We start from the raw sequence: 27,576 nt of genomic DNA, 5'->3' as shown, positions 1-27,576 counted from the left end.
GACCTTTCAGGCATGTTAAATGTGGAACACATTTTTTTCAGGAATGCGACCCCTTTGTGTGGAAAATAGCAGACAAATATCCACATCTTCCTCATGTCAAAATCTGTTGGAGCATTTGGGGTCCTTTGATTTTTTTCCCCCCTCTTGCTCATATTGAGACGGCTTAGAGGGGATCCTGAAAAGACCTTTTGAAATGGACCAGAGCTGGCAGTCTGGCTATTTGCTCCCCCCTCCTTCTCCTCAGCCTGTTTTACAATCTCATTAAATCGGTCCTTTGTTTTGCCACTTTCCAAGCTCTGATCTCTGGCTTAGGACGAGTCAAGAGGCCGAGACAGTTTGAAAAAGGCCCCCTTCTCCATAAAGAGGCCGCTTGTTCACAATCGTTCTCCTCTTCAACACCACCCAGACAAAAAGAGAGGGAGAGAGCAAGAGGGTCATTCAATGGCGCGATATCGTGAGAACTTAATGAAAGTTTTATAACTCTTGAAATGTTTATGACCCTCCCACTCAGCAGCTTGTCCCACCAATTAATGGCTGATTCTGACAGGAGCACATGGACCCAGCTGGTCCTGCACGGGCAAACTGGAGTAAATGATAGATTTGGGGAAAAAAAAAAAAAAAAAAAAATCAAAATGTGAAACTGGTGAGGTGCGCTTGATGTATCTACCCAGGAACTTGCCTCCAATCTGATAACATCACTTGAAAGATGTGATAAGGTTCTTATTTATGTCCAAATAAGCAATTTGCATAAGCTTGGCAGAGGGTACGACACTTGTTAGCATTAGGGCATTTTTTTTTTTACTTCCACATACCCATAAATGCTTTCCTTTGGCTGCTCAGTTGGTAGTGTGAGGCGCACCACACAGAGATATTATAATCTCCTTGGCGGCCCAGGCCTCTTAGGCACTGCTGACAAAGTGTTCCACCTCTTCCCTGCCCAGCAGCTTTCCAGCTCTTGATAAATACTAGTCTATTGTGGCCTTATTACGCAACATTCGATTTGATTATGTCACTGTGCTTGCAGGATGTGAAAAAGAGGAAACAAAAGGAAACCAAAAAAAAAAAAAAAAAAAAAAATGGAGAATTGGAAAGGCCACAATCAGAAGGAGATTCTGCTGTTACTGCATCATATATGGTCCAATTAATTTGTTCAAAAGTGTGAAATGAAAGGCTAAAAGGAAGCCTGGATGCAGCCTCCTCATTCATGACAGCAGAGTTACTGAATTACTCCTCCTGTAAGGACTTAGCAGAGATCCATCTTGCTACCGTGGACCTGTCATGGAGCAATGAAGGGAAATCCAGCGCCCATCTGAAACAAATGACAAAATCTATCGCCCAAGGCCCCTCTCTCCCTCTTCTTAACAGCTACAATGTGAAGCCATCGCTGTCCACAAAATATGATAAAACCCATGCCATAATAGGATTCATAAACATGCCCAAATACAATTTGCTGAGATGTATTTCAGGAAAAGACAATCATTTACAACTTCTGAGGGGGATTTAGAATAAGTATGTTTGTATGCAAATCCGGCAAACACGTTTTATGTACTCCGCTCCCACAGATCATGAAAGCGCATTAGATTTATGGCAGTGTGTGTGCATAATTGTGAAGATGGCGGGGTGGGGGAAAATGAGGAAGAAGAAGAAGTCTTGGGATTTATACTGAGACCTTTTTGGGGGTTTTGATTAGTGTAGAATGCGCCCAGCTTTCATGCCCCCGACATCGAAAACAATCGCTGCCACTTGGCTGAGTGTTGGGCATCCAGGCCCCCATTGCTTCCACATGGGATGCCGCCAACATTCGCTTTTGGCAATAAAGATAGCTGAGGACAAAAGAAAGACAGCAAGTACCTCTTGGCAAATTCTTAGTTGCAGGCAGACCTTCTTAATGTGTAGTTTTGTTTTTTTTTCTTTAAATAAGAAGCATTTATAAAAGTTTAACATGGGTGGATTTTTGGAAATTATGATGTTGAGTTATCATCACTTAATTAATGAAGTAATTAACTGACATCTAGAATATCTTTAATAGTAGAAGTTAACAGCGCTTAGCCAAGTATCAAGCAATGTCCAAAATGAAATTAAAGTTCCAGGGCTGGTGATTTTTTCCCCTCTTTCGCTGAGATACACAGCACCTTTTCTTTTTTTTTTTTTTTTTTTTTTTAATGGGATGATTACAATCTTCCCACTTTCTTCCTGTCTTTTTGCGTTTCTGGTCGCATCCCTGCAGTTCGGACTTTTACAGCTTTCATCTGTGTAAACTAGTAACATTTAGGGCCTTATCAAATTCTCCAGTAAAGAAACAAAGGCATCCTGATTAGCCTTCTATAAAGATGCCACTTCAAATAAGGAAAGTGCTGCCCTGTCTAATGACTTTACGTTACCTCGGCCTTATGCAAACACAGTTAGAAAGTTTAATCCAATAAAGTCCAATTTACAAACTCATTTATTACCAATAAAGGGAGGAGAAACACCTGCTTCATGCCACCTTAAACTCATTTTGAGATGTGTTTTCCTCTCTCTCTGTCTGGAGAGACCTCTGTGCAATGTGGCATGAATTTGGGTGTCTGAGACAGAGCCTCCTCTTCCTCCATCCCAATCAGTGGTGGGAGAGAAGAGGGGAAAGGAGGTGGGGTGTGGGGAGGGTGGAGGGGCTGACCCCGGAATCTGGAGTTTTTGGAAGGAGAGTTCAAAGGAACTCCCCGCAGCCTACATAAACCACCCTCAATTGGCACAAAGAGGAAACTCAATTTGCAGGGAGCTGTGCTGTATACTTTTTATAGAGGAACTTTTAGTCATTAGGCCATATACTCCACCTCGCTCAAAGAGCCAGGCGACGCGGCAGGAGGGCGCAACGTGCTTCTTCCACAAAAAAACAGGACAGAAGCCCCCCCACTCCAAAAGAAGAAGAAAAAAAAAATCTCCTAATGAGAGCCCGGGTAGTTCCTGTGTCTTCAGATGGTGTCCTGTTTGTTCGGCAAAGCAGGGGGATCTGTGTTAACCCTTCCACGACGAAATCTGCTTAGAAGGTGTAATCCTATCTAGTATGCATATAGCAGTCTTCAGGCAGGGCTGTGTAGGAAAAACAGCCAAAGATGCTGTATCAAATTAAACATATGTGTGAAGAAAAAGCACACTCTTTTGGGCAACAATCAGTCCACAGTCAAAGAGAATGAATTTCGTCTGAAAATCTAGTTTAAGGTTGTCATATTCATTTTAGTCAAATGGGATTTGAGAACAAAAAGCCAGTAAGAAACATGACAACAACAAGCCCAAGAGTTGATCTATTTACAAAAACGTTATTCACGATGCATGGGACTTTTATCAAAACAAGTCCATAGTTGCTTACATGAAATAGGGAAATTTTTGAAACATCTTATTTAGAATACAACTGTGACTTCAATTTAGCTCAAAAAATAAATGATTTGAGTTTGATATCACAAATAATGTTCAAAAACAAGAATACCTTTCAAATGAGGAGATTTTAAAATAAATAATAAGTCATATTATGGTAAGAAATATATTTATCATAGAAAAATGACCAAAATGTTTCAACAACAGCACGGCCTGTATGGTGAGACTCCATCCAGACATCATCTTTAATCATCCTCACCTCTCCTTGCCCACCTGGGTTCTCGCTGACCTTTGTGAACTTTGACCTTACCACACAAGCCCTTTCCAGCCATCATACTTGTCTCTTTGTGTCCTCTGTTGCCCTTCTCTCCCCTTATCCTCCCCCTCCACTGTATATGGCAGATTAATGACAGCTAATAATATCTGATGTTCCTGGACATCGCGTCCGGTAATGAGATGCATTCCCAATGGGTAGCCAAGGTGTCACCACTAACAAATTCACCGTCGCCATGTGCAATTAGCCTGTAAAAAGGGAGGAAAAATACACTAAATCAGTAATGGCTAAGACGGATGACGCGGGCAGAAAGAAAAATACCCTCTTTGTTGCCAAACAGCCAACATGGAGGAAGAAAATGGGAAAAAAAAAAATTCTTTTCCTCCTCCACATCCTTCTCCTGGAGGAGATGTGGACAGGTTACCTTTATGGAAACATTATTCCTTGACTGCTCCCTGGCAGGAGTTCATTACAGCTCAGCCTAACGTTGAAATATTCTCTGCAAAATGTCAGCATATGTAAATGAGGACTCAGCCCTCATTCGCATGTCATGTTTTGTTAAAAGTTGTTGCAACCTTTCTTTCCTACTTATTTCTGGCTTTCCCTTTCCCATTTTCCCCTTCTCCAGGGATCCAGTTCATTTCCAAAATGTAATGTATCCCCTTTTGGGGAGTATTATATATATAAATATATATATATATATGTGTGTGTGTGTGTGTGTGTGTGTGTGTGTGTGTGTGTGTGTGTGTGTGTGCACATTTACTCTTAATTCTGGCTTTCTTGTCTCTCAAATCACGGATATCTCATTTTGGGACAAATCAAATTTGATATCCATTTCCCCAGTATTTCAAAGAACCAAAATCAAACGTCAAATAATCAATTTGCAGTTATATTTGGCTGTATTTACATCTGTAGTGGTAGATAACATTAAATCATGTTTGACAGCATCAGTCCCCCAGGACAATTTAAATATTAGCAAGCATTAAATCAATATCAATGCAGCTTGTTGTTACATGCTAAAAGGACGCTGGCATGATTCAACATTTATGCAAAACAACAGCTAAACTCTGGCATGATGTCTTGGCTGGTGCCATCCTCACTGTTAAGGGCCCTGTGGCTACTCACAACGATGAGAATGGATAGAGCTCCCATTCACAGCCGACCATGTGCCCAGTAGCTCAAAGCGTCGACTAGTTGCCCAGTCATCCCCCAATGTGACAGCTAGCACAGCTCAGAGCCACTGGCTAATGCTACGCTAACGCTGAGACACCACCCACTTCTCGCTATAGACTCGCTCTGTCTGCGCTGACGATGATCATCAGCATCAGACTAAAAAGCCCTTTTGCTTTCCAGGGTGAATCTGAGGCAGGCTTAGATGCATGGCTATATGGTAAATAATTTCCCACTTCTTCAGGCTTGTGGGGTGGGGGTTATGCCGCGGCACATGTATGAATGCATCGATAGACGGTTGCATTGTCAAAAATTCATTTTATGCAGGGATACAGAAGATGCCAACTAGTTCACCTAGAGCTGTGAGGAAAGGGGATTTGGCGTATTGTGCCTCTGAAAAGAGTGCTGCAGTACTCCCATATTCAGCAGCCGGCTCCTGTTTTGTGCCCCTACTGTACCCCTATGCACAGGCTGAATCTGTGGGGGCTTCAGCAGCCTAATGAAAATTACATTCACACCCGCACCACTCCTGCCTATACAGCCTACATTATGCAACAGATGAGAATTGGGGCCAGGATGTCTAAGTTTGATAGCATTTCTTAAGCAGGATCAAACTGGAAGTGCGGGTGGAGTGTTGGCAGTGATGTGAATTTGATGAGTTCAACAGTAAAAATATTCACTTTTCACATATAATGAGAATGACAAACATGTCGAGGGCGGGTAGATTTTTTGCGACTTTTTCGGAAGGAATCTTCTGTGCAATACTATTATCCGGGATAAAATTGATATAAAAAAGAACTTTTGGAATAATTGACTGTGCTCATAACGAGAGGAGGTCCCGTCATTTGTTATGAGGCAAATGTATGCTACAATATAGGAAATCCAGTTAGGAGAAAAGTGATGAGTTTCAGGAAGGCACTGAAATCTACATGCAAATGCATAATAATCACACATCTACAATATTGCGGTGTTAAGAAAAAAAAATACCTTGAATTCAATTATCATGTGGGCTGGAATAATCATAATGTTATTGGAAACTCAATTACGGAGGCAAGCCATGTCTGGAAATTAGCTGAACTTAGCTAAGGCAAGTCAGCCCCTTGAATTCATCAAGTATGGATTATCACAATATTACATGTTCACTTTGATTCTGCTGTCCAAAGACAAACATTCACAGTCACTGCTGCATACTCCCCACGTTTGTTTTATTCATGAACTGCGCTCTGATCTATTATACATACAAAACTGATTCTATGCTGATCGCCCCAGGCTAAGAGGCACAGACATAGAATTAATTATATTATATACACATGCATGATAATTGTGTACGATTCGGTCAAACACTGAGGTATTTCTCTATGTGTGATTACCATTGTTGCTTCACCGGCAATTATTTTCATTATTGTTGCTAATATTGTTAATGTTATTGTTTTCTCATTACAGCATTTCTCTGGGGCTTATTTTTAAGATATCAGGATGTATGTGACCGCTACTCTGGAATAAATCATGGCATTGGCTGACGAGGCCCATGACATTAATACATAAACGGCACGCTCATATAGCAAGAAAATTACTTTGAAATTAAACACCAGGCTAGCACAGGTCGGGCACAGGAAACAGAGATAAGGGTGCTAATTCATTAAAAAATATTAATGAAATATCCCCCTCTACACAGCGTGCATGGAGACAACCATACGTTTGAATATCGCAACATTAAAAGTCTTTCCTCTGGCTGATATGAAGGGTAGATCTTTTTTTATTATTAATATTATATTGGTTGATGCTTGTACTCTGTTTTCCATGCCTGAGCATAATTCAAAATATCATTTCCATTTGGCACTGGGAGTGTCATGCATGACCCGGTTATCAAATTCCAACACACACGGAGAGGTCCAATGTGATTCCACCCCAAGATTGTAAAAAAAAAAAAAAAAAAAAAAAAAAAAAAAAATTCATTTACAATCACCACATTGGGTTCATCCAGGTTTTTCTATGAAAATAAAAATATTAAAAAAACCCTGAAAGCAAGCTGCTGGCAAGCCAAGCTGCTCGTGTTGGACCTACAGAGGTCAATTGCATGCCTGGCTGGCATTTTTAATAAAGTCAATGCATTTAGGCACTGACTATGAGGGAGGTACTGTATGTGTGCCTGCGTGTGTGTCCGTAAGCGTCTGTATCGATATATGCATGCCCACATCCATCTATCAGTACATATGCATCCTGTGGGTTTGTGCGCGGGTTCACACTATGAATTTGTCAGACCTTGACAAACTTATACTGCGATATAGTTGCACATATTTGGTGGTGTGGCTGTATTATTAAAATTGTCAAGCTTAGTGATTGCCTGAAAAGTGCACATTTTTCACTCGCGCAAAACAAGAATATATATTTATTTATAAAACATTCAGCTACTGTACTATTTTGCTGTCCAGCGTAAATGAAGAAGATTAAACATAAAAACACTAGCCCTGCTAATTGATGTGCTCCTATCTGTGCGGGTGTGAGTGTCTCTGTATCTCTGTGTATGCATGTGTGTGAGAGTGTGTGTGCGAGAGCCAGACAGACAACTTTGAGAGTTCCTTTCAGTTCACTCTGTCACCAGCCTTACCCCTGTTCCCCCTGCACCACTGCCTGCCATGGCTGAGCTGGGTAACATGCAGCCTCGCTCCGAGACGACTTCAATCCCCCATTATCAGGGGAGCGCACATTGCCGCTCACAAGGGTTTAATTTATTTGTGCCTGTTTCAGCCCAAGATTAAAGTTTAATTGGCGCTGACTGGCAGCTCCCAAGTTTTGACTAATTCTCCTTATCGGGAATCCTTACCGAGTAGCTGTGGGCAATGTGAGGCCTGCCTGCTTGCCTGTGTGCGTGGTAGCGGTGCCCACACACACACACACACACACACACACACACACACACACACGCACACACACACTGTGAGAGGCACACACATAGTCAACATGGTAATCCCTTATTTTAATTGGTCGATACATTGAGTACCTGTGACTATGGGTTTGTTTGAGTTGTCTGTCTTCCTCCGTATGTGTGGAAGCATGAATGTTCATGTTGGTGTGTGTTTGGGAGTACACTCGTTAGCTCCTTTTCTCCTTGGCAAGGCCCCCAAAAGCTTCTGGATTGTTAGGTAATTAGACATGCATCATATTATTTACTCCAGACTTTATAATTGATTTGTGCACATGGAGCCATCGTGCAATAATGGTGAAAACCGCACCTCCATTTCAAAACACAAACAGAAACCGTGATGTATGTGAATGTACCAAACGACACATATTTACAAGTGAAATTCCCCAGCCAGTGTTGCAACAACAAGGGAAGAAAAAAATGCTGGGGAGAAATAACATTGGGTTGTGGGTTGATGTTGTTTGTGCTACCACATTCTTTGATGAATTGTTGTAGCATAAACCATTATAAAGTGCATTACGGTAAAGGGATCACATTTCCATAAGTGCCAGAGTTTATGCCAGAGTGATATACAAGCGTAAATAACACTGATAATCTAGCCCCGTGTTTGATCAGCCAAATCTGAGTCGGAGGGAGCAATCATTTGTGACCTGTAATATTAGTGGCAGCTATTAAAAGCTGTGGAGGATTTGCAAAGCTTCATTTAGCCAGTCGGGGAGATGTGCGTGAAATAGAGTTCCTTTGGTTGTAACTAATGTCTCTAATTCTAATGAGCTTCTGCGCTTCTGTGTTGCAGCTCCATGCTCCTAAACTGGGAAGCACTGGATTAGGAGAGAGAGGAGGCAAATGGACTCAAGTTCAAAGTCACTGGCTTCGATCAGGCATGTGGATGCACACTCTGGCACAAAGGCCTGCACACAAACACACACAGACACAACTGTGTGTGCTGACAAACAAACTCTATTCATGTTCCGCATGTACACGACTGTGAACACACGCGTGCACACTCCTCCTCTCAAAATGATAATGAAGAGCTGGCACCATAATGGCATTTGCCTCGGCATGTTCAGACACGTCGGATTATTTGACTTTGATACTTTTCCACTGCGGGTGACATGTCTAATGTGTCAATGTCTAATGTGTCGGCATGAAACAAAACAAAAATGACACATCTTCAGGTTGTGTACTCTGCACTGAGTCACAAGTGCGAGGATGCTGTGAGTTCACCCAGAGCAAAAGTAAAGAAGAGAGGGGAGAAGAGGAAGAGAGAGGAGAAGGGGAGATGTGCTGTGTGCAGCGCAGGGGACAGAGAACAGAAAAAGGGTAGGAGGGGAGTGTGAGAGAGTGGGTGGGAAGGAAAAGAGAGAACTATGCAGGGAGGGAAGGTGACTGAGTCGGCCTGGCCCATTGAAAGCAGTTTCTCACCTGCCAGACTAAATCTGGGATTATGCCAAACTCACAGGTAGTGCAAGCGCTGCGTCCAGCTGGGGACAGCAGGCTCCCCTCTAATGCAAATAATGTGTTAACACGCGGTCCCTGAGCATATTACCGGGCTGCGCTGTGCACTGAAACATGCCACCGCCGGCTAGATACCTGTGGGACTGCGCCGGGGTAAGGGGGACGTGGTGAGCACACACCTGCTTCAAGGTGTGCACGTAAATACACAGTATGCATGACTATGCACAAAGACAAGCACTACTCCAAGTCATGTGGTCGTATGAAGAGGTCAGATCAACTGCAGGGGTCATTTCCCAGCCTGTTATTGACCTGCCAAGTTGTTCTGGAGCGTGATGGCAGCCAGCACCATCCCTTGTGACCTGGCTCATGTGCTTTTAGTGTGCTTGAGTGTATATACAACCTACTTTGATGCCAATTCAGGGGGGCTTTCATAGATATGTTTTATATTTTTTTCCAGCTTTTTGCAGTTATACACTGTATGAAGTCTAGTATTCCAGAAATCCAATTGATTCCATTTTTTTTTTTTTTTTTTTTTTTTTTTACCAAAAATATTGTAAGGTCAAAATGAACAATTGAATTACATTAAACACACTCCCTCTTTTGCTATCTCTGCTAGTCTCCCTACTTTACACGTCGTGATCAGATGTGAGAAAGTAGCTGGCACAGTTTTGCCAGCATGGTTTTCCACTGATGATTCATTCTTTAAATGTCCATAGGTCTAGGCAGTGCAGGCTCGTTCAGTAGACTGGGCGTTCAACTGTGACCAAAGCATTTCACAACTTTCTCTCGTCTTTATCTAGAATAAAAGTGACTGAAATACTGCGGCTTATAACTAAGAAAGAAAAAAAATAGTTTTAAAGCTTGGTACAGCAGATTTGCCAAAGATTAACACCTTTTGTGAGTGATTTTATTATAAATGTACCAAATTGTGGTTAAATGCTATAGCCTACCGTAAGGATATTGCTATGTATGGGTCCTGGCACTATTTTCCTATTGATGTTATTTTCCTCCATTCATGATTATGGCAGTATTTACAATTTTGCCAAGACTGTTAGGATATATGATTTAGGTTGCGTCAAACAAGAATTAGTCATGTGGAATATGTATGTTTGTAGCCTTTTCAAAATATGCATTGCTATGCACATCTGCTAAATGATTATGTACATCTGTGCCTGATAATGTCCAATACATTTTTTTTTTGCCAATGTATGCAGTTTTGAAAGTGTAAAAATATGAAGGTCAATACCTGTGGGTTTTGCACACAGCAAAATACAGTAAGCCAGTTGTGAATGTGACACTGTAAATGTAAAGCGCTTGCACAGTCACTACTGTGTCTAATCCTGCTCTGATACTGCTGGATAGGAAGCGAGGGATCTTGTTGAGATTGTGGAGGAAGATGGTGGCAAATGACATTTCGTGGCTGCTGTTTCGTGGTGTTTGCTAACATTTGGCCCTGAAGCATTACACATCTGCACAGAGAAAGAGAGAGAGGGCCGGGGTTGGCACATGGATGGAAGACACATGCAGACACACATGCAAACATGCATTCACTGGAATGGGTGGGCATCTTAGCTGGGAGTCATTAATTTGAGCTGTGGGATCAGACGGGAAAGGCATGTGTTTGCCTCTCTGTGTATGCGTGTGTTTCTGTGTGTGTGAATGTATGTGTGTCAGGGGTGTAAGTGTGAAGGGCTGTCACTCTGCTGAGATGGGGGAGGTTATCCCTAATGAATCCCCCAGGTCTGAGGGTCTTCCATCGACGGGTGCTAATTTCACCTGACACGACCGAGCCGCCGCCTGGCAACCACTCGGCACGCATCAGACTCAATCAGGAGGAGATGCCCCCTCTCTGGTGCACGTGCACACACACGCAAATGCAAACACACACACACACACACACACACAGTACTGGATCCAGGGTCATGGGTAGTCCTAGGTTTCCACATGGCTCACCCCTAAGGAGGGCACCTGATCCTGGCCAGGAAGAGATGAGGTTGCTGGGTCTAACCCTACCTGACCTCCAGGTGTTAAAATACTGTTCTGACTCGGCTGTCACACCTGCCACAGCTGAGGGACAGAAAGCTATCAGCACGGGTGAAACACAATGATACAACACTCAGGCCCTCTGCTCTTCTCTTCTCCTCTCTTCTCTGTTTCCCTCAACCAAAACAAAACTCTTGATGATATCACTTTGGCTTCTCGCCACCTTTCGCACGCTTCATGACAACTCCTCTAAAACCCTGCGTCTACCACCTGAGGACTGACGGAGTGGATTCCTCTCAAGTTGAAGTCAAGCAGCTCCAAACAAACAGCGCCCACTAGACAGATGGTGTCACGCTGCTGAGCTGAAGCACAGGGGAGGCCCAGCCAAATACTGGAGGTTGCCAGTTATGGTTTGACACCTTCCTTGATAAGTGTGTGTTTGTGTCCGAATGCTCAAAATGTACATGTGCACATTTGCATGAGTGTGTGTACGCGTGTCTTTAAGTTTTCTCCTTCAGCATACATAAACTGTCTCACTGACTTGGCTAGGGGGAGCCTTTCCTTGTCCTCAACAGAGAAACGTGTTGGCAACCTATGCCGGTCAGCTGTGCAACAATAACTCAACAAATGTCTCTTTAATGCACAAGTGTGACAAATACACAACCATCTTCTACCTTCATCATCCTCCCATTGGTGCTTTTATTTACGCCTTTTTGCAAGGTTGTTACCTCAGGGCACATAAAAATGTCTCTCTCTGCTGTCCAATATTGAGTTGCGATGAACAAATTGTGAGGCTTAAGTTGTTTACAGAAGTGAGGGGAAAAAATTTTGAAAAATGGACGATGGCTTTAGTTTTCGAGAAACAATTAATGTTGCTCGCGGTGGCCAAAAGTGCTTGCAGCCAAAACCCATCTCTTGTCCTCCTTAGCTTGTGTGCACACTCGATGTTGTGGGCTTCTCACTGTGTCAAGAAAGAACATATTCAAATGCATATGGCTATTAAATGTTAATTTGCACAACAGATGAATGTCAAGTACTGTGCTTCATCAACGAAATGGCCCTCTGTTTCAGTATGCAAGGGGCTGGGCTTTCCCAGAGTCGAATGAGTTTGAGATTTCCAATTTGTCATCATTAACAAACCTCACACAAGATATCAACACATTTTTGTTTTTCTGTTTCAAACTATTATCTAAAGTTTTAGCATGCTTGCTCTTTTTCAACCCCATCTTGATCACGTTCATACAGTTACACAGATTTGCAGCAGTGTTATTTTTATTTGGAGCAAGAGGGAACAACTTTTTAACAATGACAAGTGATGATAATATATGCACTGAATAGTGTCTTATTGTCATTATCATATGCTTCTCACTTAAGTACACAGAATAAGTACACAGTTTTTAATGTCACCAACTTAGTGAGTTGAGAGATACAGATTACCACCAGTTTCAAGACAGTTGTACCTCTCATCACATGATTAAGAATTTCAAATCCCAACTCAAACGAGGCGTGGGAGTCACTAATGCCTTGTGGTATTCTCGCCTGATCGGTATGCAATGTAACGTGCTCTATGTCACTTTATCAGGGGACTCTGTCAAAAGTTGCAGTACAGAACGTTGTGGCAGTTAAATATTCTTTTCATGTTGCTTTAGGCTTTTGTTTATGAGTCATTATTTTTGTGGCTGCATGGATTCTGTACGTGTTTGACCTGTAGGTATACAACAAGGTCTTTATTTCCCAACCCATCATAATTTAACATATAGATCTGCGCTCCAATGAGTATAAACATGGCAAATGTCGTCTGCATGAATTTTGCAACAGCTTCACAAAGCATGGAAAAAATAACAACTTTGTTTTGTTTCACATACCACATTAGTAGCTAGTGCACAACCGGCAGCTTCAGAGTGGAAAATTATCCCAAAACATGCTGTATCTTTCAAGTAAGTGGGTTTTTTTTTCCCCCGCACTTGTTAAATAAGGTTTGGGCCAGTCACAAAACAGTGAGGTGAGTCAGCCCTGTCCTCTCACACACACGTAAACACCCACCTCCCCCCCGCCCCGTCAGTAGCACTCTGATGAGCACGGGTGTGCATACCTGACAGCTTCTCCCAACCAAGGCTGCAACACATACACACACCACAGCTGCTGCAATGGAGACTAAAGACGGAAATGGTCGTCTGCCCCTCATGCCGGAGCTTGAGCTGATGGTGCCTGACACGGTCAAAACAAAGCTCACTGTTTCCTCACCGCTACGTTAAGCATCAAGGCTGGCGCGTCAGGCCTTACCTGCTTCCTGCTTGAAGACTCCATATAAACCTTTTGTGACGACGCCACCTGGTCAGTGTCAGCAGAAGTCAGGATAAGCGGTACAGCGGAGAAAGAGAGAACAAGGAGAGACCTGGAGCAAAGAGGCACTGTGTTGCCCTACAGCCACTCATGCTATATCTCCAGTTTTTCTCTTAGGGAATCAGATTTCAGTGCTCACAATTAATGATTGTTCTGTTCTACAAAATCATCATGCAGGTGGCTTTACTGTTGGCCTGTGCTAGTACCAACAATGCACCAACCTTTGCACTTTCTACTGTTGGCTGCAAGAAATGTTAAGAGAAATGTCAATTCATGAAATGTCAATTCATGAATTTAATGTTATTTCACTGTTGCATTTACTGTAAAGTAAGTCACTTTAGATAAAACCACCAAAGTCTACAACATGTAGTTAGTTGACTGATTTTTTTTTTTTTTTGTGTGTGTGTGTGTCCTGTGCCAAGGGGCCCCAGCCATAAAGGCTAACAAGACACTCTACCAAAGTACATATTGTACACTTCTCAGTATCCACAGACTGCAAAATACAATGCTAACATAGACATATAAATATCAGTGTGTCCTTGGCATATAAAAATGCACATGTAGGCCTATGCATACTCCCACAAATACAGTATACACATCCATAGCACAACCAAAAATACATATAAATATGGGAGTATACACTGGTCTAGTAATATATTTATTGTTTACTTACCACCATGTTTTGCCACATAGTTGTACTTTTGAGCTAGAGCTTTAAGACTTTTATAAACCTGGACTAAAACTGAGCTGGTTTTTGGTTGGCACATTAGAGATAAAGCAATGTCATATTTTCTGCCAGGGACTATATAAAGCCTAGTTATACTGACTTCAATATTGCTGTTTCATGCCTTATTCTGCCACAGACAACACCATAGAAACCAATCTAACCAGCTTCACTATTTGTCTCACTGCATCTGTGATATTTCCACATCACTTTGAGTGAAGGCAAAAATCACAAACAGCAAAGAACAATGCAGTATAATAAAAGTAGGGCAGAACTACAGAACTGCAGAAGAGATGGCAGAGAATGCTTGTGTGTGTTTTCAGCGTTCTCCCAAATTGAGGCCACACTTTTAAGGTCAGCAAAGTGTGGGGAAGTGCAGCGGGTTGCAGAATGTTGCTGGCACTTAGCTGGGCGCACTTCTGAACCTCGCAGACGTCTCTGGCGAGGTCACTGCAGGAAGCATAAATGGGAGTTGATGGCTCCGTTGTTCCGTGTCATCCGCCGTGCGCTCCACCATACTATTTGGGGACGGTGCTGCTGAGCGCAGCTGACATCATGTACATATATGCACAAAGGACGAAGGGGATGTTAAAAAAGAGTGGCAAAAATAGAGCCCAGCCCCACCATTATTAAGACACAAGCTTCAGTTAGCCCACACAATGTGATGATGGAATATAATTGATGCACTTCATGTCTTCAGCCAAGTTCACCCCAGAGAGCTTTTCTTGCTGGCCTATACAAACCCACATCCTTCTGTTTGGCTGCATGTTAGTGGAAGTCTTTCTTAGTCTTTTTTGCAAGTATCTGCCTGCAATTTTTTTAATGCAATGGCATAATGGAAGTTCATAATGAGAGGCCGGAGTGGTCCTGATGTCCCTCCTCACCCCTTTCCTACTCCGGCAGACTTTTTTCTACTTTGGGAATGCATTGTTTTACTGCAAATTATAACCATAAAAAAGCCTCCGATCCCCCATTCTGTTAAATTAATAGAATTACGCAAAAAATGTAATGATAGCAATTAAGTCTTGAAAATGCAAATTTTATAGTCAAGGACGATTACCTCATTTATAGCATGTGCTGGAATGATGCCAGACGAAGGTAATTTAGATCCCGGGTTGCTCACGGTTACATCATGATGAATATGAGACGAGCGGGGCCTCATCACGCACCTCCAGTCACCCAACTCTCAATCAAATGGAGAGGTGGGGGCGGGGTTTGAGGGGGTGAGGAACAAGAATGCTGTCAGGGACAACTCTTCCTCAGGAAAGAAAGAAATACATCAGCAATACATGTGTATGAAGGAATATGAGAAAGGAAGCTGCAAGTATTTCACAATAGGTGTGTAGCAAGGAAGTGCCAGGAAATTCAAAAATTACTTCAAAGGGCACTTCAGCACTGACTATAAGCTTTAAAGGCTCTGTTCTTGACTTCTGTGACTTTACAAATATTATGCATTCCCACAACTTCTCAATAGATAGAAACTGATCTGGCTGTAATGGATTTTACAGCAAATGCTGACATTTCGGAATGAAATGGATTCTGAGGCAGGCTTGATAGAGGCGTCTCAAGAAGACACCTCACTGCTTCCTACATAGTGCCCTGTTAACCTCATAATGTTTATTGCCCCAGATTAAAAATTCACATCAAAACTCCAGGCCCAAATGACATTTAAATGCAGGGATTTTTAAACCGTAACTACGTTTGGCTGCGTAAAACACTCACATTAGTTAATTATTCGAGAAAGGCGGCTGTAATGGCATGAATCTTTTATGTGGGTCTGCCTGGTGCCATGATCTCTAATAGCTTAACATTTCACTTTAGCACTCCCCTCTTGCTAGTACAGTGCAACCCAGCTCTCTCCTCGTCAACAACTGTTTTACATGCTGGAGTATGGTGCAGGGGGGCATAAAGCATGGCACAAAGCCCACGTCTAAAATGCAATGCACTTTCTATTTTGAAGCCCCAATCCCACTGTCGGGTTGTGAACTCTAGGAACAGAGTTGAATATTTGCCATTTGTTGTATGATAATGTCATGGAATAAAATTTGGGGATTTTAACACAGATATCATTCTGATTGTTTCTTTTACTACAGGAAACCCATTTAACTAACATTTCACCCAGGTCTGGCTATTACACAGTCTATTGACACACACTGCACCCGGGTTTGACTCCCTCTCAACCCCATCCATCGGTCACACAGAATTGTCCCCTGGTAGGCAGAGGCCTGCGACGTTAATGGAAATGGGGCGATGCTGGGAGCATAGAGCCTGGAGAAGCCTGGATGATCCCTCAGGCCATGGCTGCCACGGGATGAAATAGAGAGACTATTACAGCGGAGTTGTAAAGCTCCACACGCTCCACGCACTATCATAATAGAATATTGATTCTATCAGATGCCAGGCCCCGGCCTGTCCCCGCAATGAAGAAAAGAGCACTAAAGGTCATTGTGTGAGAGAACAGAGTGGGGGAGAGAGAGTGAGAGAGAGAGAATAGAATGAATGAGAGAGAGTGATAGAGAAAACCACTGCTTTTGTGATACTGTATTTCAGTAATAGCAACAAAGAATCAGTCATTCTCTAAGCGTGAACTGAAAAACCATATGAAAATAGTAAAATGAGAGGTAGAAATTAGTTTCATACTATATGTATTAAGTTGAACTAATCTGAACTCATTTCTGCTGTCCAATTAAAGTCTCTAGTCTTTCTTTCTTTTTCCTGCTCTCCTACTTTTTTTTTTTTTTTTTTGTGTAGCCGCATCTGTCTCCACAGCCATAAGTAACAGGGAAGCAATTTCAACCATTAATTGTTGATCAAGGCGGTTGGGAAAAGCGCCAAAGGAAAAGGATGACAAATAAGCGCCCACCACGCGAACAGCAGTACAAATTACACCACAAGCAGGAGACGTTTATGCTTGATTGGAGCAATTTAATGTTTTCTTACAAAAAAAGCGCGCAAATCCTGGGAGGACAGTTAAGGAAATGACTTTTTAATCATCCAAGGAGCCACTGCGCCTTGTCTCTCCTGATGGCCCCATATTGAAGACTTAGAGCCATTAGGAGAGGGAGTTCATTGGTAGAGGCCATTCTTAGCAACAGTTGGACTGTTGTTACTTAAGGAGACAACTTTTTAGGGAGCGACTAATCCAAACAAGAGAAACGGAGACTGAGTTGGTTTGTGGAAAGTGAAAACTTTAAACCCACTGATGTACACTCAACCAACATACACCAATATATGCACTGCATTTTAAATTCATTCTTTCATCCATTCATTCCTTTTCCAAACTGCTTATCCGTAATGGTCACAGGAATTTTAAATTTGTCTCTAAATAACACATACAAACATTTAGTGTCACATTCAGTATGAAAATCTTGTTTTTTTTTTTTTTTCAAGCAATTAAAAAAAAAAAAAAAAAAAAAAAACCAGTGGGATATTATAAACCCACTTGTTTCCAATGCATTTTCACGTATTTCAGCAATTTTTCTGGGAACAAGTATGAATATGCTGAAACAAGGCGGATCAGGCTGCTAGTGTCAAGAGAATGACTCTTGATTAAAAAAACAAACAAACAAACAAAAAAACAAATCTGGAAACAGGTTGATTGCATTGGAAATAAGTTTGATCTACTAATAGATATTTTTTTTGCCTTGTTTTCTGAAAAAAACAAGATTTTAACCATGAATATGAGACTAAATGACTAGTTAACATCAAGATTCTTTTGCAGCTTTGTATATTATCATGACATTTTAAAGTAAGCAACACAGTTTACCTCATGGCTTTGAGAGAGGGAAAAACTCTTCTTTGTCAAACAACACTGGCCATCACACCATCCTATTCTGCAACCAAGGCAGGGGAGGCGTATGCATAAAAATGCCTCAGTTACACGCACGATGTATTAGGAAATTGACTAATCTTCGCTGTGACATTATGGCCTGTACAAACTTCATGATGAATTCTGTTTTTCCAGGGCGCTTGGAAAATATATTCATGAAATTTCAATGTCCGATGAAACAAGTCATCTTTTAACCAGAGCTCAACTGTGACATACCATTCCTCATTTCTATTCCAGGCAAGGCTTTATTTTAGTCAAATAAATAGCCATTTGTCTTATTGTATTTTTTTTTTTTTTCAATTCACACACAGGCCTGGTAATTGAACAGTAGTTGTTGTCGAGGGCCCCAGCAAATGAAACTGCCATTGTAGCATCAAAAATAATCAATTTGATGAGTCTTGTATATACTCCCATACTCAAAGTAATGTGATATTGATTTGGCGCTCTGATGTAGTACTCCTCCCCTGCACCAGAATGATTATTGGCTTTTGACAAATTCCAGCGCAATCTTTTATCCTCCCTCCCTCTCCACCCGACCACCTCTTTTGTCTCAAAGCACTGAGGCCACAGCTCTCAGCTCCCATTCCACTTACTCTGCCCGCGACTTTGTATGTTTGTATCAGACGTGGACAATAAATGGCCTTATTGCTAAACAATAGCATGAATACAATTTGACACAATCAGTCCAGATCAGACCATTTTACACACAACTCAATTTGCATGTAAAAGACATGCAATTTCAGATGATGTGTCTGTCTCTCTCTTACACACACACACACACACACACACACACACAAACACACACACACACACACACACACACGCACGCACCTTTAAGTTATTATGTTTCATAGTATTGTGAGGCATTGTGGATGGTGGCTCTGCAACACTAATACATTATTTAAATCTAAATCACCCTTCCCTGTCCGGCCATGTTATAGATGACAGTAATGCAGTCTCTCTCTCTCTCTCTCTCTCTTGCTCTCTCTCTCTCTCTCTCATACACACACACACACACACACACACACTCAATCACTCCCTCTCTTCCTCTTTTTGTCTCTCTCTCTCCCTCTCTCTCTCTCTCTCTCTCTCTCCCTCTCTCTCTCTCATCTGAATCAAAGTGACACAGATGACCAAAACAATCACAGCTGCTTCTCTAATGTGGTCCAAAGATGATGCATGCTGGTAAGGCGGAGGGATGGAAAGATAGAGGGATGAAATGGAAGGACAGAGAGATGGAGGGATGAGATGGAAGAACAGAGGCAGAGAAGTGGGAGTGTGTAGAGGAGAAAGGTGGTGGACGGATCAAGGCATTGAAGGATAGGGGCTTGTAGATGGATGGCTGGATGGGTGGATGGATGGATGGGGGAGTAAGGTGGTGGAGAGCATGATGGGGTGAGGTAAGAGAGAGAGGGAGGGAACAGAGGGAACCTGGAGAGACCATGGGCCCCCACACCAGGCAAGTCTGTATTGATTAGTGTGTGTAATAAAGAGAGCAAGACACTTGGTCCCAGAGAGGACATGGTTCACTTGGCGTCTGCTTTAACAAGGGGCCAAAGTCTGTGTGTGTATGCGTGTATGCGTGTGTGTGTGTGTGTGTGTGTTAGAGATCTAAGCCACTAAATATGCCGATGTGTGCATTTTATGCACAAAAATGCCTATGGCTGTCTACAGAAATGAATAAATGAACTTGTGTGTGTGTGTGTGAGTGTGTGTGTGTGTGTGTGTGTGTGTGTATCTGTGTGTATGCATCTGTATTTGTGTGTGTGGATGCATGCAAGCATGTGTGTGTTTGTGCATGCTCCAGGCTGCTTCCCCTATGTGCTGTGCTCGAAAACACCTCACACACACAAGAGGGGCCTGCGCACAGAAAAATCAATATGCTGGTGATAGAAATATGCTAGAATGCTCTCTAGGTGAGAGATTGATCTGAGCTCCACTGAGGTTCTGTCCAAAACCAAGTAATGGTTAGGGGCCAGCGACCTCCAGATCTCCACAGAAAACAATAATTATAACCGCACTGTTTATGCTTGGACTAAGCACAAAGGCTGCGGTCACTGAAGGCTAAATGCTAACACTGCAAAGGTGTTGGTTCAACATTAGCAAAAGCTCCAGCTCTTAGCAGTAATTAGGTCCACATTGTATTTGCCAACCTTTGTTAACCATGTAAGTTATGATCAGCGCTTCCAGTGTAGTTCTCTGTTAACACGAGTGTGCTGTGTCCACATTACCATTAGCAAGTGATCGCTCTTGTGTTTTATATTATAGTATCTGCACTGTGCACTGTGTGTATCCTTGCCCGCCTGACCTAAGTTACAGTTATTAGTTCAGATGAACGCCTGACGAAGAATAGTTGATGCTTAAAAATGTTTTTCAGAATTTAGAATTTCAGAATTTTCTATTTTCTACAAATTTAGAAATAATTACACCACCTAATGGCATATGCCTGATATCAGCGGATTGTGTGCTATAGGCCACAGACAACAATCAAATACTCATAATGCTAATACAAATGATTTTGTTTGTTTGTTTGTTTGTTTGTGTGGTATGTGTGTGCTTTTTACACACTGGGCTAATGCATAATACTGTGTGCAACCTAGAATTGAAATCATTGAGGTTTAGTGGTGTTAAAATCTTAGACTCTCACTCCTGAGGTTGTACCACTGACTGTAACGCAGAATACCTGCTAAATGAAGACGTTCACCCATCCTGCATGGTTATATAATTAATATCTGGTATGGCTGAATGCATGTAAGCATAGCTGCAACAGCGGAAAGCCACTAGTTGGATTCTAGCAAGAGGCACAATGCACAAGAGAACCACACACAATTGTTCTGTTCATTCAGATTATGTGTGCTGTTTACCATCCATTTAGACTACTTGGCTTTCCTTAAGAATTTAAGATTTTGAGAGAGTTGAGAGATTTTTTTTCTCCCTGTTAGATGGTTTACAGTGAAGTGTGACAGGAAAAAAATGACAGAAGGGAGATGAAACACAACAAAAGTCAGAAGCCAGATTCAAGGCTACAATATGTCTAATGCATGGTATGTGCCTTAGTGTACTGATCCATAGAGCACCCTGGCATTATTGTTGATGACGCTTGTGTCCAGCTCCTATAGTCCTGGCAGAGGCAGTAATGCAAGCTGTCTGTGTGGAAAGCAACCAGGCTGACAGATAGAGAGAGAGACGGCCAAGCTGAAGCACTGTGTTGGCGTGAGGAGGTTTAATTGCTCTGTGTGGCATGAGAATAACTGAGTCCAGGTCTCAGCAAGTGGTGTATAATAATGAAAATGTAGCCTCTCGTCTACATTTTGTCATTTTACTCAGTTATGCGAAGGGAGGCAAAAGGTTTCTGTGTCAAAAATTGTGGCTGGGATTGAACTATGGGGAGTCCATTATCAGTGTCCAGCTGAAAACGTGATATTAAAATGCCCAAGTCAAATTCAAGCTCATGATGTTCCCAAAGCAAAATATGGCAACATAAAAAATTGGTCTGTATTTTTCTTTCCCAAGGCTGGATTGGCCAACAAAATATTCCACTATTACCTAGCCAGCCTATCATCAGCACAGCCACTTTTTGAGTGATGAGTCTCCTACAGGAACCAACAGCTGTATGTGCAAATCATGCATATAAATCAATTACCGGGGTCCTATGTACTTTAAATGCACCCATTAATTAAGCAATGTCAGACACAATGAACCGTGAAGTTCATTACATTTTTAGCATTCAAACCCAGGATTATTTGAAGAGTGCATGTGAGAGAGAGAGACGGGTTTACCTAATGATTAGCCCCATAGCTCAATGTCGGGCAGACGCCAGCGGAAATTTCAGGGAAGCTGTTGCAAGAGGAGACAGAACAGCAGTGAGCTGTCTCAGCAATCTAGCAAACACGGAGAGTTCATCAAAAGGAAAGCAAGGAACAACAACAGCTAAAGTATGAGTGGTGCTGGCTCTGCCTGTTCTCAAGCCTTTCACTCAAAGGGGATGCAACACATTCACACGTACACATGTGCAAACACACATTCACAATCAAGTTCTGCATGATTTAATAACGGGGGTCATATGACTTATAACCACTTCTCACTGCATTTTTTGGAACAATAGTGTGCATGTAGATGTTCTGAATGTTAAGTTTTAATGGTTTTATATTTTACATAATATGTATTTATGTGTGTGTGTGTGTGTGTGTGTGTGTGTGTATTGCCCATCATTTCCAAAACGTCAGTATTTGAGCAACTAAAAAAAAACAATGTTTTTTTTTCTTTTCTTTTTTTGTAGTTTGTGTGCAAAAAACATCTTAAAAAGTCATTTAATACTGTATTTAATGTTAAAATCATGTTGTGATAATCCCACTTGTTTCCAATGCAGTTTCACTTGTTTCAGGGATTTTACTGGAAACAAGTATAAAATTGTTGAAACAAGGCAGAATAACGCAGCCCACCCTACTAGTATCAAGAAAATTACATTTGAAGAAGTCTGAACTTGAAAAAAAAAAAAAAAAAAAAATCCAGAAAATGCTGATTTGCATTGGAAACAAGTGGAATTATCTCCTCCCACTACCAGATTTTTTTTTAACCTCTTAAAAAAGAAGAAGAAACAAGATTGGAAGACTTTATGAGACTAAATGTTGTAAGGTGGAGATTTCTTGCAGTGCAATCCTTCAATTAAAATGAAAACATGAAAATGACAATAACAAAGGTTTTGACTCAACAACAGCAATATGTAGGTGTATGTGTGTGTTGATGTGCACTAGTGTGCTTCTGAATGTATGTCTGTGTGACCTGTGTTCTCTTTTTTTCAGGCCAGGCTGTAGTTTGGTTCGAGTTGCAGTGAGATGACAGGAGGGGGTAGGGGGGCGCAGGGAGAAGAAGCTGGGCCCAGCTGCCTGGCATTAAGCAATGACCTCTGCATAATGAAAGATGGCGACAACATTTCCCACTCATTACAAGGTTCCACGTTGTGACAAGATTTGCATATTCATATATTTTTTCCCTCCACCTCCCCTCCCCTTTTTCCTCATTGCAAATTATTTTTCCTGTGAGCAGGACATCTGCCTCCCTGACACTACTCTGGAAGAGGAAAAATAAATAAATATGTGTGCAGAGGCACATGATCCATCCAGATGCCACAGAAATATGGCACGATGTTGACATCTTCATATACCCCGACCGTGTGTGTTTTCCACGGCTTAAGCACCAGGAAATCACGTTCGGGGTCAGTGGAGAAGAATACAGCTCGGGCAGAAAAACCTGACAGAGGTCTGGAATGTATGTCTGTTTTGCATATTATTGTTCTACTACAGTGACATAAATGCCATCGTAACACTGGTGTTGCAGGTTCCTATACAGTTAAGGATAACTATAATGCATGGCAAGTGTAGCAGAACTGGTTATGCTAGATCTTCAGTATTTCCAAAGGAGACATTAAGGTGTGATGCAGAGTCTTGAGTGTGTGAAAAAACTGCAGATTAACCATGCACTTGGTGTGGCCTAACCTTAAAGAGCTTTGCAGTACACATTTGCAGAACATCCAGGGTTCAGCTGCCATGGCACAATCATTTTTGAATGATGTCTGCACAAACAAAGGTTACATATTAATTAAAAGTAGTTGTCTAACTCAAACTTTTCAGTGAATGTTTAAGTTGGTGTATATATATTATTCACAGATGAAAAAGTAAACAAATTCCAATGAAATAAAGTACACATTTGAGGTGAATGTGCCTTAAAGCTTGCCTGATGGATATGACAGGTTTTCTCTGATCAAAAGCACGATCATAGCACCAAGCCATTCCACACCTAACAAGACATAAAAATGCAATTAAACAAAATGTTGCCATAGATGAACCTGGGTAAATACAAAACCACAGACTTAAGCAAACACAGTAAATGTGTAAAGTTCTTCATCAAAAGAAATTCTTTAGTGGCTGCAAAAGGAAAAAAAAAAAACTAATCAGAAAAGCTCTAGGAGAGAGAAAAAAAACAAAGCAGCTCTTGACAGTAAAAGTGCGAATTTGAATCCCTTTTATTTTGTTGGGCCACTTTAATTCAAATGAATCAGGCTGAGCCGCACCCGCCAACTCTGCCCGGAGAGTTGCCGATCTCAATGTGCGGCATAACGATCACCGCAGCACTTCTGAATACAAACTGTTTTATGTGAATACCTCAAGCTGAGGGCTACATAAATATAGAATTAGACAAAGTGTTATTTTTTTTCTTTTTATGTTTTATTTTTCCCCTTTTTTCCAGCAACATCCCCAGGTTGGGTTGGCTCTATGCAGATGCAGGCACTTACTTCAAAAAGTTGCAGCTCCCTTATGATAGCTCTGCAAAAAGGCTTTCTTTTAACTTAAATCAGCAAATGTGTGGAGCAGAGACCTAGCGGCGTGTTTCTCTCCCCCAGAAATAATTGCTCCCAGGGATTGATTTGAAATTTAAATTGTGGTGAAATGGTGTTTGTCATTAACAATCAAATATTTGAACCATTGGAATACCTTTGCCCCCCACACCCACCATCACACACATACATGTACCCAACGCACACACCTCCACCCTTTACCCCCGCTTGGCAAAAAATTGCACAAGGCATAGTTTTGTTGATGATGAATTACAACGGTGTGATGCTTTCAGAAAAGGACATCACACACGAGAGAAAGCAGGAAGAGAAACAAAAGGTGGTCATCAAAATTGATAGAAGTACATTTAAGTAAAGTATTAACATATCAAAACAAAGACTGAAACAAGTGGAATATTTAGGCATCTTTGTTGTGTTGATGTTTCCTTCAACTGTGTGACGTGTCAGACCAGCGTTATTTTCCAGAGAGAGGGATACAGACACAGAGACAGCACCAAGAAACAGAGGAGATGGAAAAGAAAGGCAGAAAAAAAAACTAGACAGAGAGAAAAGAAGGAAGGAAAAGAGGAGAGAGACCAGAGCTTCCTGTCGTCTCTGAGAGTCAGCGTCTCTGCTTAACATTCATTAGAGGGCTGATTGAATTGGGGGGTGTAGCACTGTCACTGTTAATGGAGTGATCTCTAATTGGCTTGCATTAGCTCTATTGGCTCTGGCTATTGTCAAAGACACACAGCAGGACAGGATACGATGCAAGCGTCTGACACATCCTGCCCAATGCTGGAAATACACAAAAATCCAATTTCTAAATGTCATTAGCAAAGCAGCATTTGCATACAGTGGAGATAAACAATCAATAAATTCCCAGTACAATTCCACCAATATGCTTTCTTCCTCTTGTACTAAAAATGCAAATGATTTCGCTGGCAATGCCAAATACTCTCTTAAAATTTCTCTTCCGTTTTTGATGACTGTTGCGAGGCCTACGGTTCTATCAGCGTGGATCAGAAACAGGGATATGTTGGGTTCAGTGTGTGTGCATGTGAGTGTGTGTGTGTCCACAGACACGGCGCCCCGCACACGCTTATCACGCACTGCGCGTAGGGCACCAAGTGCCTGGGGGGGCACCAAAAAAAAAAAAAACAAGCTCGTGAAAAATCATCATAATAATAGTAATCATAATAATGATATATTTAAAATTGTGTAAAGTGTGTAAAGCATGTTAATAGATATAAGCAATACAAAAATAACATAGGTTTATTTGCTCGAGAAAAACATGAATCTCCTGTGCGGCCCTCTCCCCAGTCCACCTTTGGTGCCCCCCTCACCCATCCCCTAGTGGTTTGCTCCATTACGCTTCAGACCTTTATTTTTGGACATGTCATCGAAAAGGCAACAAGAGTCGGGGGCGGAAAAGAGGAAAAGAAAGAAACAATGAGATGATGCTCGCGCGTCACTTGCAGGTAAGACAATAACAAATGTTAATTTTGTTACTTTTAGCCCTAGTATGCATGTCTATGCTCATGCCAGATAATACTACCGTCAACAACCTCTGTAACGTTAGCTCCCACTAGCCATGTTCAGATGTAAGTGTTACGTTTCAAATAATTGATGCTGGGCTAGCTAGTTATTTATAGTTGTGTATATGGATATGGATCTGGAGTTGAGATGTCTGTATTTGGCGTTTGTTATGTTCTATGAACCAACGAGTATGTGATTGTGTAGTGAAAAACAAAAATAATGAGTTGATGAATGGAAAACGGGTCTTGGTAACCTGAACTTTGATGTGATATGCCAAATTAGACAGGTGATTGATTATCAGCCCTCTTACACCGGCGATGTCTGCGCCGACAGGATTCGGCATGCCGACGTTACATAACGGTGTCTCCGTGACCGTTTAAGAAATTCAGAAATTTAAAAAAACATCTGAAACCGGAGCTTTGCGCCTATATAGAGTGCCATTACGGTAGCATGTAGGACTACTGACACTTCGACCGTCCAATCACAGAAGATTCCCAGTTTGTAATGTGAGCTTGGCACTACCGTAAATCCTGAACCAATTGTGCTATCGAAAAAATTACAACGGTTTCCAAAAGCAGAGAGCCGGAGCTTTCCGATGGAGTGCGGATACACCAGTCATTACGGTGACCCACTGGCCGGCAGCTCACACATTTTCGTGAGGTTCATAGGCCAAGAGCGACATCTGCTGGTGAAACTGTAATTTGAAAAAATCAATATTAAAGTTGTGTAGATTTCCCCTCTTCATATTCATAGTTTTCAAACTATGTACAGAATTTTTATATTGTGCCCCATTAATCCTTGTCTATAAAGGTAAAATAATAAATTTTTCATGTACCAGTGTTTTAAGTATAGGCCTACATAATACTATAATTAATTTTGAAATATTTTTGTACCATGGTTCAAAACTGTATTTCACTGTAGAATCCCTGAGTATTTTGTCTTGTATTTGTGATTACAGGCTCAATGCTTCGATATGTGCAAGGAGGAACACAAAGCCAAGTGGAAGATCCAGATGATCAACCATCTACAAGCAGACATCAACCATCCACAAGCAGACGTCAATCACCAACCAGTTCCTTATTCAAGGATACTTAGTACTGTTTTTACAGTTTTGACAAATCTTTATTTAATAGTGGTGTCATTTATTTTTTATTTTAAATTATTTTATTTTATTTATTTATTCAAGTGTTTGGTGCCATATTTAGTTAATGTTTAGTCAGTGTGTTATAAAAAAAAAAAAATTATTTATCTCTTATTTTTTCCAACAGTTTTTGAAACATAAATGTTGAAAAGTTATTTTGTAAAATAAAGAGAAACGCAATGACAAATACTGAATTATTGTTCATTTCTGGTGGCAGTGGCGGTGGCGGTGGCGGTGGCGGTGGCGTGGGGGGGCACCACAAAGCATTTGTGCTTAGGGCACCCAAATGGCTAGCGCCGGCCCTGTGTGTCCATATGCAGCGTGCACCACACCCCTGGGCCATGGCTGTGATGGTTTATACATGGAGGTGAGGAGCAACTTCAAGGCCAAAGTAAGGTGGGTTTCTGATAATGACGAGCACGAATGGCAGCTACTGCCATCCCACAAGACCCAGAACTTGATCCATAATGGCTGCCCATAAAGGAGAATCATCATCAATGAAAATGACAG

The 27,576-nt window shown here is 41.6% G+C and overlaps 1 protein-coding gene across 2 annotated transcripts in view; it reads right to left on the bottom strand.

Moving 5' to 3' along the window:
• ofcc1 (orofacial cleft 1 candidate 1) overlaps window positions 1-27,576 on the bottom strand; it is a 144,559-nt gene that overhangs the window by 15,256 nt on the left and 101,727 nt on the right. The window contains exon 26 of one of the 2 annotated variants that reach the window (XM_030079387.1): window positions 3,752-3,873. The exons of the other annotated variant lie outside the window; for it this stretch is intronic. The gene's annotated coding sequence lies outside the window, so the exon portion shown is untranslated. Of the gene's footprint in view, window positions 1-3,751; window positions 3,874-27,576 lie in introns of those variants that run through there. 2 annotated transcript variants of the gene reach the window in all.

The sequence above is a fragment of the Myripristis murdjan genome, chromosome 20 (assembly GCF_902150065.1).
Source record: "Myripristis murdjan chromosome 20, fMyrMur1.1, whole genome shotgun sequence".
NCBI classification, from domain to species: domain Eukaryota; kingdom Metazoa; phylum Chordata; class Actinopteri; order Holocentriformes; family Holocentridae; genus Myripristis; species Myripristis murdjan.
Note: the sequence above shows the minus strand (reverse complement) of the source record. Positions and strands in the feature narration are given on the sequence as shown.